The sequence below is a fragment of the Vicugna pacos genome, chromosome 17, assembly GCF_048564905.1.
Source record: "Vicugna pacos chromosome 17, VicPac4, whole genome shotgun sequence".
NCBI lineage: Eukaryota > Metazoa > Chordata > Mammalia > Artiodactyla > Camelidae > Vicugna > Vicugna pacos.
This window is the reverse complement of record NC_133003.1, coordinates 33,604,097-33,617,646: the sequence shown is the minus strand read 5'-3', so window position 1 is coordinate 33,617,646 and position 13,550 is coordinate 33,604,097. Positions and strand designations below refer to the sequence as shown.

At 42.7% G+C, this 13,550-nt stretch overlaps 1 long non-coding RNA gene across 3 annotated transcripts in view; it reads left to right on the top strand.

The window, feature by feature from the left end:
• The window catches only part of LOC140686785 (uncharacterized), a 343,874-nt gene extending 336,467 nt beyond the window's left edge, over positions 1-7,407 (top strand). For all 3 annotated transcript variants that reach the window (XR_012060702.1, XR_012060701.1, XR_012060700.1), the window contains one exon: positions 7,214-7,407. This is a non-coding gene — a long non-coding RNA (uncharacterized lncRNA). The remainder of the gene's footprint in view (positions 1-7,213) is intronic.
• Positions 7,408-13,550: the final 6,143 nt, after the last annotated feature.

Here is a 13,550-nt window from a genome sequence, read left to right as displayed (position 1 = left end):
CCGTGGAATAGAACTTTCACAATAACCCCACACTGCCCACCTCCTGATCTTAACATGAGAGGGAATAAACTTCTAGCTATAAGCTATTGTTATAAGCTTATTCATTTAAGGCACACCTAATCCTAACTGACACACATGCTAAGAACATTCAGTAAGATCCTGATAGTAATAATGGCCAGACTACAAATACGAATATCAGCCTTATACCAACCGTGTAACAGGTCCCATTATCTTCCTACTAGGATATGGGTATTTCATGCAAATGCCACTTGGAATTATCATAGAAATGGTGGTCATGTCTTGGGAGCTGGGGAGTTACGGAATCAATAGCTAAGTGAAACACCAAAAAGAACAAAAACACAAAGATCAACGGTTTACCTTCTGGGTAAAAGGCAAGAAGGAGAAAGACCTAAAAACTAGAGAAATAAGAGAACAAGTAAAAATGTATATGAAATGGTTCAGTCAGAAGTGAAATTCGGAAGCAAGCTTGGGTTGGCCCTTTGAGAACTGTCTAGAGCAACTCATCTCCTCTACTGGAGAAGAGAGCAAGGTTAGGGGGCTGGTAAAATGATTCTCCCGTGCCCTCCATCCATTCTCTGCAGAAGCACTTCTGAAACTAGAGATCTTGTTTAAAATGCCAATGCTGCCTCTAAGGACCTGGATAGGGGGCCCAAGGCTCTGCCTTTCTAACCAGCTCCCAGCTGATGCTTGGGCTGCTGGTCCCCCTAGGGACCATGCTGTGAGTAGGAAGGCTCTTGAAAATGTAAGTCACATCATGTCAGTCCCCTGCTTAAAACTCTCCAAAGGCTTCCCTTTGTGATATGAGTAAAATCTGAACCCCTTATTGTGTCCCTCAAGACCCAGTGTAATCTGGCACCTGCCCACATTGTGGGCCGCATTTCCACCCACTCTCCCAGCCTGCTCCACTCTCCTCCAGCTTCCCTGGACTTATTTCTACCTCTCAAATATGCCGTCCTTATCTCAGCCCCTCGTTTCATTTTTTTTTCATGGTCCTTGTCAATTTCTGGAATTCTAATTTATTCTAAACCTGTAAAATATAAGCTGTTAATCTATTGTGTATAACACTGTGGTCTCAACACCTGCTGTATCAGCACGCGACCTGCTATGAAATAGGCGTGCAATACAAATGAAGGTCAAAAGCAAAAGGTTGGACCACAGAAGTAGCAAAACTAATTTATCCTGGGTACCAAATTCTGGTGGCCAAGAGGAGCTGGAGGACCAAGTAATGATGCTGTTCCCTGTAATACACATACACCTGCAGCTTGTGTCTGAGAAGAACTGATCCAATTTCAGTCAAATCTCTACCACAAAGAGCATCAGAACTGAACATTCTGGGGCTCAGCAAATGGTTGATCTCCAGCAATGTCCGGCACAACAAAAGCCCGTAACAAGTGCCCTTGGGCGATGCGCTGGTGTTTGTTGCAAGAGCCTGCCTCCAGGCTCCAGGGAAATGCTTCTGTGACAGTGATGATTTCCGTGATGAAGGAGACTGAGCCCGGGGTTGTCCCAACTGAGACACATCTCCGAACCTGACACCATTTCCCAGCAAAGGCCTTGGGAAGAGTGACTGTTCCCATCTCTTTCTGCCAGTCTCTGCCTACAAAGCTGTACAATCCAAACAAGCATGTACGTTCCAGAAGGGTTACCCAGTTCATGCCATGGAGATGGCCATCATGTGTTTCCTTTCAGCTCATCCTTGATTCTCTCCTCAAGGGTGGAAATAAAACATTTTGCAAGTCTGAGAACATTCAAAATAAGCCATCGTTTAGAAGTAACAGCCGCTCGTGCTATGCACATAAATAAAAACCCATACTTAACTTAAACAACATTTATAAGGTCTTTGTAAAGAGTTTGCCTTTTCTCTATAAATGTCCGAAAAGATTAATTAAGAACAGGATGAGTCATCCATCTAGATTGATTAAATGTATCTTTAAGGGTCAGACGGGAAACGACGCCTAGATACATTAACATACAATTTGCCCACAGTGATTAGTCTATTTATTTTACTTGCTGACAATATTTCTGGAATTAAGTCATTGTTAATCTTCGTCTGGAGGGAGAGACAGGACCACCCTACTCCCCATCCAGAAAGCCATCTTCTCTCACCTCCCAGGCTAGCATTTTCTCTCCAAATTTTCGGTTTCCTTCAGTCTTGGGAAGGAACTAAACTATCACAGAAGACAGGGAATGCTGCTGAAAGTTGCACCCCGAACTCAGCCCGTGGCTTCCCTCATGAGCCCTCTGAACAATGTCTCTGCCCTCTTGGAATTTCTTCCCCTTTTTAATACCTTTTGCATCAGGACACACTCTCTAAAAACCTTTTGAAAAGTGATGTACTTAAAACAAAGCATTAATGATGTTTTGATACCTAGGATTGAGAGTAATAGCTAACGCTGGGTGGTAACCACCTATAGTAGTGACTATTACTTGTGTTGTACTCTTTAGCTCAGTTAATATTCACAAAAAGTCTGCCAGGAGTTTGGGATGTAAGTGTTCCTATCCCTGTCTCCCAGGTAAGTGGAACTGGGATTCAGAGAAATCGAAGTTTGGGGCTGCGTTCCCCCAGCTAGAAGTGACCAAAGGAGGCATCACAGCCTGGTATATTTGGATGGCAAGCTTGTGCCCTTAGCTTTTGGGCCACGTTGTCTCACGAATGTCATGTTGAATCTGTCAGTTCTGCTTCTCGGCAGCAGGAATCCTGGGCTGCCATGTGTGTAGTTGAAGACTGAGAATAAGCTTTCTTCCCCTGAGTTCCATCACTGTCCACGTCTCTGGGAGCAAGTCAAGCTGATGGTGTGCTCCAGACACATTTGTTGATAGTCAGAACACAAAGTACATTGGTAATTTGCCTTTGGCTGTTCCTTGGTTATCGTGGCAAATTCTCTGGCACTTACCTAAGCCGTGTTTATTAATATAACTGCCGGGGTGTTTTTAAAGAGCTGATCATACTTCTAGACTGAGCACATGGTTCTAAAAAGAGTCTCCCAGCACAGCCATAAAGAAAACAAGGTCCTTTGAGGGGAAAGTGAAAGGAACCAGGATCTAATCTTCCTCATTAAAGTGCTGCAACATTGGGTTTGGTGGAGTCACCCCACCATCACTGTTCTTGAGCAGGTTAGTTAGCCTCTCTGAGCCTCAGTTTTTCTATCTGCAAAAGGGGGATATTAACTTAGAAGGTGGTTGAAAACATTACATGAGATAAGGAAAGCAAAGCAAGAAGCAGGGTGACTGTCAAATAATAAACGTTCAATCAGTGACAACTATTACTGTTACTAACGCCTGACTTCGGTACAACGAGAATAATAATGCTGATCACTGCTGGCTATCTGTGTCAGATTATGTATGTACCGGGCTCTGTTCTAAGCACCTTCTATACCTTAACTCATTTCATGTTCACAGCAGTTCCATGAGGAAGTGCTGTTATATTCCCATTTTGCAGATGAGTATGCTGAGGTCCAGAGATGAATATTTATTTGTCCAAGGTCACACTGCTAGTCATTCTGCATTGGAAAAGGGCAGTTTAGCTCCGAAGCACACTCTCTTAATCATCACGCTTCGTGGGAAGTGGTTACATAGCCCCAAAGCCAGGATATTTCCAACATGAAGTACTGAAAGAAATCAGGCAGATTAATTTAGCCGCCAGAGCCCTGCTTGTTTCCTCCTTCCCCACTCTTCCTCCCTTCTCTTTGATTTTTTTTTTAAGCCAACACATAACTAAGGAGAAAACAGAGGAGATGTTAGTTCTACCAGAGTTCATTCTCAGGTGGAGCCTCTCAACAGTTGTTAAGATATAATGATGATGTCATGGTTGTTAAGACAACAAGGGAAAAAAAACAGAGAAGGACCATGAAAGTAAAAGTGTTACAGGCAACAAACGGTGGTTCCGGCCCTATGTTTCTCCAAGTCAGCTCACTCCCCAGACTCACTCTCCCTGTAGGAGAAGCTGCTATCCTATGTTCTTACCCCCCGCCCTCAACTCTAATCACCAGCCTCCTACCTCACGGCCTCTCCTTTCTCCCAACTGATTCCTACTCATCCGTCAGATTTTGGCTTAGACCTCACCTCCTCCAGAAAGCCCTCCTGGATCCCCATTGCCCTGCCTACTCCAGCAGGATTAAGTGGCTTCTTCTGGGCTCCTGCCACATCCCTCATAGTTTAGTAAGTGCAATGTCCTGTAAGCTCCATGAGGGCAGCATTTTTGGTCCAGCAGGTATTCTTCTGAGTCCCCAGAGTCCAGCATTTTGCCCGAGATATAATTAGTCCCATCCATAAACATATGTTGAGTGGTACCTTTGAGAATTACAAAGCATGCCACTTCCTTTATGTTTCGGAATCAGGTGACACCATTCTTAAAGGTCATGAACTTTGTCATGACCTGAAAGGGATATAAACAATTGCAGTAAAGCAACAGCCAGGCTCTTTTCTTAGGTCACGCCACTCAATAATTAGGAAACCCGAGAAGGTTTTAACAGTATTTACTACTGGAACATTCTCTCCTAAAGGGACCCCAAATCCTTCTCTTGTCATTTAAACTTCTTCCATTCATCTGGTTCCCTGTGAAGATGGTTCTCTGGGGCTTCATGATGGTGGTTGTGTTTCCCTTTAGCTTTCTCTTCTCTGGATTAATAACCTCAGCTTCATAAACTTTGCCCTATAAAAGCCAATTAATCATTTCCATTGCTTTCTCACTTCTTCACATCACTCATATCTTAACACTTGTTAAATCTCACAAAGAAAGAAAATAAGTTTGAGGTTCATATTCTTAGCTTTCTCTGAGGGCTTAAAGGCAAAAAAGAAAGGAAGGAAGGAAGGAAAAAGGAAGGAAGGAAAGAAAAAGAAAGGAAGGAAGGAAGGAAGAAAGGAAGAAAGGAAGAAAGGAAGAAAGAAAGAAAAAATGGTTATATCTACAAAGTAAGGAGTAAGATAGGGGTTTAATAGGGATTTAAATAATCAGTATTTGGTCTCAGTCTACCTTTTTTTTTTTCTTTCCTTTTTGCTATGTGAGGCTTATAGTTTGAAACATGCTCTACTTTCTATAAAGTTCTAGAGGACAGAGATGATGTAAAGCCCATGGTTTAGTATAAGCATATACATTAAGAGATTAGAAATCATTCCATACGTTTCAGAATGGTCCCATTTCAAATATTTGAACATGTTTTTTCATGAGTAGAACTCAGAGTGTCATACCTTTTTTCCTAATTGGGGGCTCAAAAAATATGGTCAATATGGCATATAATCTCTAGGTAATGATATTAATATCAGTAGGAAACATCAGTTGCAGCCTAATCCTTTGTAGCTGGTGCTATGCTTGGCATTCACAGGCACTTCCTCTTTCATTCATTGAAACATCTTTATGAGATAGATGTTCTTTCATCCCTTTTTTGAAGATCGGGAAATTGAGGCTCGGAAAAACTTATATAGAATCACCCACCAGTAGGTGACAGGGTAGGGAATGCAACGGGCCTGTCTGACCATGTATTCTAAGCTCCAGGCACTCTGCTGAAGTCTCTAGAAGTATTGATTTTAGGGTTTTGTTTGTCTTTGTTTTTTCATAAATGACCTGATTGAGCATTGTGCACACAGTAGCTTCATAGTAATTCTTTGGTTCCTTGACACAGGCAAGCAGTAACGTTTATACTTTGTTGACAAGACTATAAATTGGTTCAACTTCTCTGGAGCGTCTAGACATTTAGGGCATCTGGCAACATCTGGGAGCATCTGGCAGCATCTAGGAATGCTGAAGATGTGCACATCCTAGGGCACAGCCGTGAATCCCTGGCAGTATGGCAGATACCACTGGTCACCTGACCCGATGCCATCCAGAAATTTTCCTGTAATTGGCTGAGGGATAAATCACATGACTCTTTTCTAGCCAATGGAGTGTAAGTGAAAATCACTGAGCAGGGCTTCTAGGAAAATTTGTTTACAGAGACAGTATGGCTGGACTGTTTTATCAGACTTTGGCTCCCTTACCTTCTTCCTGACTGGAACATGTCACAATGCCTGGAATTGCTGTAACTAATGTGTGGTTATAAAAGAGCAAACCTGTGGATAGGAGTATACCCTGTAAGGATGACAGAGCAGAGAGATGGAATAAACCTGGATCCCCTTGGCATCACTCAACTGCCATGGCAGTCCTGGGATGCCTCCCTCTAGGCTTATTGCTAGATTAGGAGGAATGACTGCCTGTACCATCAGCTCGCCGTTAGTTGGCTTTCTTTTCACCAGCGTTCTCTAGAGAAACTCCCACACAAATGTTTGTAGTGTGAAAAATCAGAAACAGGCTTAATGCCCATCAAAAGGAAAATAGATAATTAAATAGCAGCATAGTCAGGCATTGAAACATGGCAAATAAAAGGAAGTGGATCTACCCATATCCACATGGATAATTCTTGAAACCAAAATGTAAAGTGAAAAAGGGAAATGGCTGAATAACATGTGTTCAGTACAACACCACTTCAATATATTTTAAAGAACACACAAGAAATCTATATACTTTATGGCTGTATCTATATATAGTGAAAGTATAAAGACATAGATGTGAAGGGCATACCAACTCTACAGAGGGAGGAAGGGATGCAATTGGGGAAGTGGTATAGAGGCAGTTCAGCTGCCCCTGCAGTGTTTTATTTCATAAAAGTAATCTGAATCAAATATGACCCCAAATCTTAGCATTTGTAAAATTTGGGTGGTGGATGCATGGATATTTGCTAGATAATTCTCTGCATTTGCCTATAAATTTAAAATGCTTTACACTTTAAAAAAAAAGATTAGATGAAAGAAAGGAAAGAGACTATTTTAAAAAAAAATTGGTTTTTACATAAAAGTACCCTGTCAAGTGTAAAGGGGCATTAAAGAAATTGGGGGAGGGTGACATTTGGTGGTCACAGAGCTGAGGGGCACAGGAGCGATTTAATGGATCAGCGGCTAGGGAGGTGAAATCTTTTTCAGTGCCCAGTTCAGTCCTCACAACAAAAAATAATTCTGCATCCCACATGCCTTTAAAATATCCCATAGGACATTCATGAGAGGAGAAACCTGTGTGTAATTATCTAAAGCTGCATAAAAATGCAAAAAAAAAAAAGTGGGTTGTTGTGGGGGTTTTTTGGGGCCAGGTAATATTATACACTAAATTTTCCAGGAAAGTAACTACCATGTAGACTAAGGGAGAATTGTGTTTTGTTTTCTTTAGAATGCTCACCACCGTTTTGGAAAATTCTATTACTGACAGTAATGCCGTTGCCATTTTGTGTTGTCCACACGACATACCCTTAATCAGTCTTCATTTATGGCCACAGTATCTGTCAAGAGTCTGCCAGCTGCAGTGAGCTGGCCAAATTTCAGCCTGCCACCTGTTCTTATAAATAAAGTTTTATTGGAACACAATCATGCTTATTCATTTACATATTATCTATGGCTGCTTTCAAAGAATTGAAATGGCCAGCAAAGCCTAAAATATTCACTCTCTGACACTTTACAGAAATGTTTGTAATAGCCTGGTATAAAGCTGATTCTCTGTCTAGTACTAATATCTAGTTACTTCAATACCTAATCTAGTTTGATCCTAGAATATTTACCTATTGAAATGTGCATGATTTTATTATCTTATTCCCCTTTGAGATCTATTATAGTTAATGCATAATGTAGATTCTTTTCAAATTGTGCAGATATCTCTGTATCTGTGTAATTTAGTTCAGGAAAGAAATGGAATTCATTTCAGTAAACAGGGGGAAGTATTTCTAAACATTCTCAAAGAGTAAAGAATAACTAGTCTAGACCAAAAAGAACAAGGACCAGGAAGAACAAAGAACAAGTAATGTGATGGAGAAGAAAGTTGAAAACAGGTGCCATGCTGCAGATAAACTGACCTTAAGCTCCAGGAAAGAAGCTCCTGGGTTTATCTGTATATCACTTAACTCAGTAACTGGTACCCAGGACTCAGTCAATGGACACTTAAGTGAGTGCTTCCATGAATGGAGGGATGGACGAGGCATATGAATGCCTGAAGGACAAAGGACTGGCGTAGGGAGCTTCCTGTCTCAAGAGGTCATCAAGCAGAAGCTCAATGGTCATACGCTGGACATTTGTAGAAGGGATTCCTTCATACAAGGACTAACTGAGTGGACCAGAAAAATCTCTAGATCTCTGAAACTTCATTTTAAGGTTGAGATCCAATATTCCAAAGCTCATTATTTGGAGCTGCAAAGACCCTGTTCATATTTTGGACTGAATCTGATCTAAAGCTGTCAAGATCTGCCCAGCATCTGGGCCTCATCCCTCAACCAGTTACATGAGATAATAGGGAAAGGGAGTAAAGTGGGATGGTTAAGTATAGAAGACTCTGGAATTAAACAGATCTGGTTGGAGGGTAGGCTGGCAAAGATGGACACCAAAATCCCTCTCATCCTCGAATGCACATCCCTTTGCCATATGACATTGTAGAACTATCACCCTACCCTTGAATCTGGGCTGGCCTGGTGACTCGCTTTGAGTGGTAAAATGCAGCCGAAAGGACATGGTGTAACTTCTGAGCGTAGGCCTCAAGAGGCCTGGTATCTTCTACATTAACACTCTTCAAATGTACAGGCCCACATGATGAAGTTTGGTCTAGCTCAGGGATTGGCAGAGTATGGGCCTTGTGCCAAATGCACCCTGCCACCTGCTTTTGTAAATAAAGTTTTATTGGAACACAGCCATGCCCATTTGTTTACAGACTGTGACTGCATTCACACTACAAACAGCAGAGATGAGTAACTGCATCAGAGACTGAACACTGCAAAGCCAAAAATGCTTACTCTCTGGCCCTTTACCAAAAAATCTTGCTGAACCTTGGTCTGGCTGCTGCAGGATGAGACCACATGGGATGGAGTGGAGCTGTCCCAGCTGAAGTATCCCCAGAACAAGCAGCTCCTAGTTAAACTATCAAATGCGTACATCTACTTGAGTGATCACAGGTGCGACCAGCAGAACATTCCAGCCGAACTCAGCCCAAACTGCAGACCCATAGACTCGTGAGCAAACGTAATGATTGTTGTTTTAAGCTGCTAAGTTTTGGGGTAGTTTCTTCTGCAGCAAGTGGTAATTGAGAGTGGCCCTGCCATACAATGTATGTAGCAGACAGGGTTTCTTCCTGGCTCATATTTTTGGGGGACTCACCCCTTCAGTGCAGGCTGGCTGGCTGGCTTCCAACTACCAGTATCTGGATCTCTCTGCCTGTGAGCTTTCTCCAAAGCCTTGGGAAGTGCTCTGTCCGAGCTGGGAAATTAACACTCTTCCACACCCCACCCTCCTTTTATCAATGAGCAAAGAAGTTCGTGTAAAAATACACTTTAGTTCCGTCGCCCTGTGGAAGGGATAACTCAAAAGCATGTGTTCTACACTGTTTTCAAGAGTTTCCCTGCACAGTAGCACTCTGGTCTCCTACTGGCTTGACAATACACCCTTTATCAGCTGTCATCCCTTCTGTACCAGTTTTTCCCATGGCTTTACTGGTACTTCCTGAGCATCCCAAATAAGCTACTTTCACTCAAATCCTTGTCACAGATTCTGCTTCAAGTCAAAATACAAACCAAGAAGACACTGTGTAATCTTAGACAAGTTTCTCTCTCTGAACCTTAGTTTTCCCATCTGTAAAACAGAAATAATAGGAGCATTTATATCATAGGAGGCCATCCTGAAGACTATTTGAGATAATATTTGTAAAACACCCAGCGCTGCTCTCAGTGGTGACAAGAGTGCCTTAACCAGCCCCGCCTCCTCTCTGCATGGACTCTGGTGATTGGCCAAGTCCATGCACGGAGCTGCTGTGATTGGCCAAGGCCCCTCTCGTGAGCTAGGCTACTCTTGAAGAACTGTAAAAACCAGTATAAAGAGGCAGAGGATGCCTGAGGACAGCCCTAGTGTGCGGGAGCTTATTCTGGCTTCCAGTCACTTCCCAGTTCAGAAGTCTGAGCCCCGCGCCACAGATCTACTTGTGAAGGACACCGTGGCTCCTGACTTCTGAGCTGGCACGCTGGGCTGGAGCCTGCTGCGTGCCTGACCCCAGGAACCTGTCTCCGACAGGAAGGAGAGATGGAGTCAAGGAAGTGTGGCAGACCTGACTCCAAACAATTAGAAAAACATCTTCGTGCCTCCCAGTGGAAGGTAAGCACGACTTCAAGTGCGGCCTTAAAAAGAAACGGAGTGGGAGAGGATGTTTTTCTTTTCTCCTCGAAGAGAGCAGTCTACCCCAAACCCTCCACTCCTTCTAATAGTCTATAAATACACACCCAAGCCTGGAGGAAAAATTAAGAGCACTCTTGTGCCTCACGGACGACAAAGCATTCCATTTGCTCTAGTCCCTTCTGTTCTTTTTGAAAGGTTGACTCCTTAATACTCCTCCCTCGTGACCGGCACTAGGACATGCAGGGATGTTTAGGAGAGCACCGAACTGCCTAACATGACAGGAAGGCTGAGCCGGTCCCCACATCCCTAGTAAAGGGCTCCAGCAGACTCGAGGTGAGGCAGTAAGGTAACGAGAGCAGGGTCTGGATCACAGCCAGGCCAGAAATAATGGCACAGCTATAATTACGCTGTAGGACTTTGGATGGAAGTGGCTATTTTAGAACCTGAAAACAGCAGCATCTTGGAGTCACATTTGGGGAAGCCCCTTTTCACCACTGTCGTCTTCTTGTCATGCAAAAGGATGTCAGTGTCGGGGACATTTCCTACCAGAAACCCATCAAGGGATCCATGTAGCACTTGGAGAAGCTTAAAAGGGCCCCATGATTTAGAAGCCTTGACTCTGCCTCAAAATGCTATCAGTTTTTTTCTTTCGAAAGAAAATATTTTCATTCAATTGTTTGTTCGGTCAGCACAATCAGGATGGTTTTTGGCTGGGTGCTTTACAATGACAGAGCATAAAGCTGTGCAGTGTATCTCTGCACAGCACACACATCTAATTCAAAGCCTTGTAATTATTAGATGCTCAGGGATAACTGTGTTAGAAAACGGAATATGCTTGGCCTAAGACCTCCTTATAGCTATCTGACTTTAGATTATCCAGCCTCTCAAAGCCTCTATTTCTTTATCTTCCACTGTGAGCTTCCTTCCTTCCTCCTGGGATGTAGAGAAATGTAAAAGGAGAAAAAGTGTAAAAGCAACAAGAAAAATCCCAGCCCATAGGATGTGCTTAAGGAATGTGAGTTCCTATCATTACAGCATCTCTTCAACTTGTCAGAGAAAGAAAATATGAAAAATAAAATGAAGGGGAAATCAAACATAGGCCATTGGTTGACCATAGACTCTGACATTAGATGACCTGGGTTCACATACTAGCTTTGCTGTATCCTCAGAGTATGGCCACAGGCAATGTACTTCATTTTTCCCTGTCTGTTTCCTCAGCTGGAATACAGTACAAGGACCCACCTCAGTAAACCCCTACAGGATTAAGTGAGACAATTCACACAGCACAATGCAGCACAAAGTTTGAAATTTAAAAGCCACCAGCAGAGGATAGTTGCTCCCATTTGCATCATAATAATCATTTATAAATGATTTATAAATGATTATTATGGGGACCGGTGGTTTTTTATGCCTAGGAACATGGGCTGTCAATAACGAAGCAACATACTTGGTGGCAGTTCAGAAGGACACAAGGCACTTGGTAGCAATTCTGATGACTATAAAGAGGGGGCATGATGTACCAGAGCCACACAGCTGTGTGAACCTGGTGTCCTAACACCCTGATGGGTCCCGATCAGCTGCACGAAGCTTGTCAAAAAAAATTTGTTACAAATTTTAGCTGGGGTATTAATGTATATGAAAGCTTCTATGAAAAATCTGGGGAAAGGTATAGCTGAGTGGTAAAGTGCATGCTTAGTGTGCACGAAGTCCTGGGTTCGATACCCAGTACCTCCACTTTAAAAATAAATAAATAAATAAACCTAGTAACCTCCCCACCCCCTAGAAAAAAAATTTTTTATATAAAATAAAAATCATAAATGGGTCTGGATAATTTGGTTTCTTATTTATTTGTATCTTAAATCATTTGTTTTTTCAGTAGGGGACAAAGGGGTGGATTTGCAACTAGGTACACCTGAAATTGCCCAAGACCTGTGTTAATAATAGTGATAAATAATAATAATAATAACAACAACAACAACAACATGGTAGCAGGTACCATTCATGGCTTATGCATGCCCTGTATATGACCTGCATGGAAGCGCCTGCTTTTTATTTGGTACTCATCAGCTTTCCCCCATTCCCTCATCTGATACAAGGAGGGAGGGTATGCTCATCATTCCTGCTTTACAGAAGAGGTAACCAAAGCTCACTGAGGTTTATATAACTTGTTCCTGGTCACCCATTGTTATATGGCATCTGGGGATCTGAACCTAACCCTGTGAAAAACAGGAATGTCACATCTGATCTGTACTGAAGCCCAGACTCTTGGTACAGGCAGGGCATGGAGCAAGGAGACAGGATGTACAGAGAGTAGCCTGCCTTCCTGGTTTCCTTCCTGTCCCAGGAAAATTGTGCAGAAGCTGAGAAGTGCTGAGAAGACAGTAGATTGGGAAGTAATAAATTCCTTGGTCCATCACAACTAGAAAGCAGTGGAGCAGGCAGAAGAGTAAAGCACATCCGGTGATGAAAGAGCAGTGAGAAGCCATCCTGTGTGTACAGGGACTTCCACTTTGCAAACGACTTTCTCCATGTCCTGTCACTGGTCCTTTCAACTATCCTGTAGAGGCAGAATCAATGTAAACTCTACCAGAGACAGAAGCTGTAGAGGGATCAGCTCGAAAAGGATCTGGAAACCCTAATATACAGAATTTAAGTATGACTGATTATCCAACCTTGGGCTTGACATGTGTGATAAATACACCCTGATTCACTGAACCATACAGTTACATTTATTAAATTCAATTTTTTAAGTAAAAATGATTTTAAGGAACTCTGGTCATCCGTGAAATGCATGCCTGCAACACACCTTGCAAAGTTACCCAGAGGAAACACTTCATCTCAAAGAAGTCACACATGGGTGAGCAATTCTTGGTGCGAGCTGACCTCCAAACAGACACTAGAAGTCACCTAAGAACACTCAAGCTGAGCAATCTCAGGGCCTGAGGAATTGGGGTACATAATCTGTTCCAAGTACATAAAAGTCATGTTTTTAAAACATCCACTTTCAAAAATATCGTTGCTACCAAAACGGACCTTTTTTCAACACCAGTCACTCTGTCCACTATCATAGACAGTCTGGAGTTAGCAAGATCACCAGATTGCTGGTGTTAACTGGAGGCAGAAACACGGAGCTGGGAAAGAGATCATACGTGTTGGTCTAGTCCTTTTCAGCGTACTGTTCCGAGGGGGCCAGAGCTGTCCCAGCAAAGGAACTGAGCTCTGCAAGGCTTGCTACTTAATCAGCAGGCATGACTGTCTTTCAGCCTTACTAAGGAGAGCTTGGATTTTGTCCCCCAAATGCTGGAGAACCAGTGAAGAAATTCCAGAATAGAAGGATCAAGATTTGTTTTCAGAACATTGCTCTG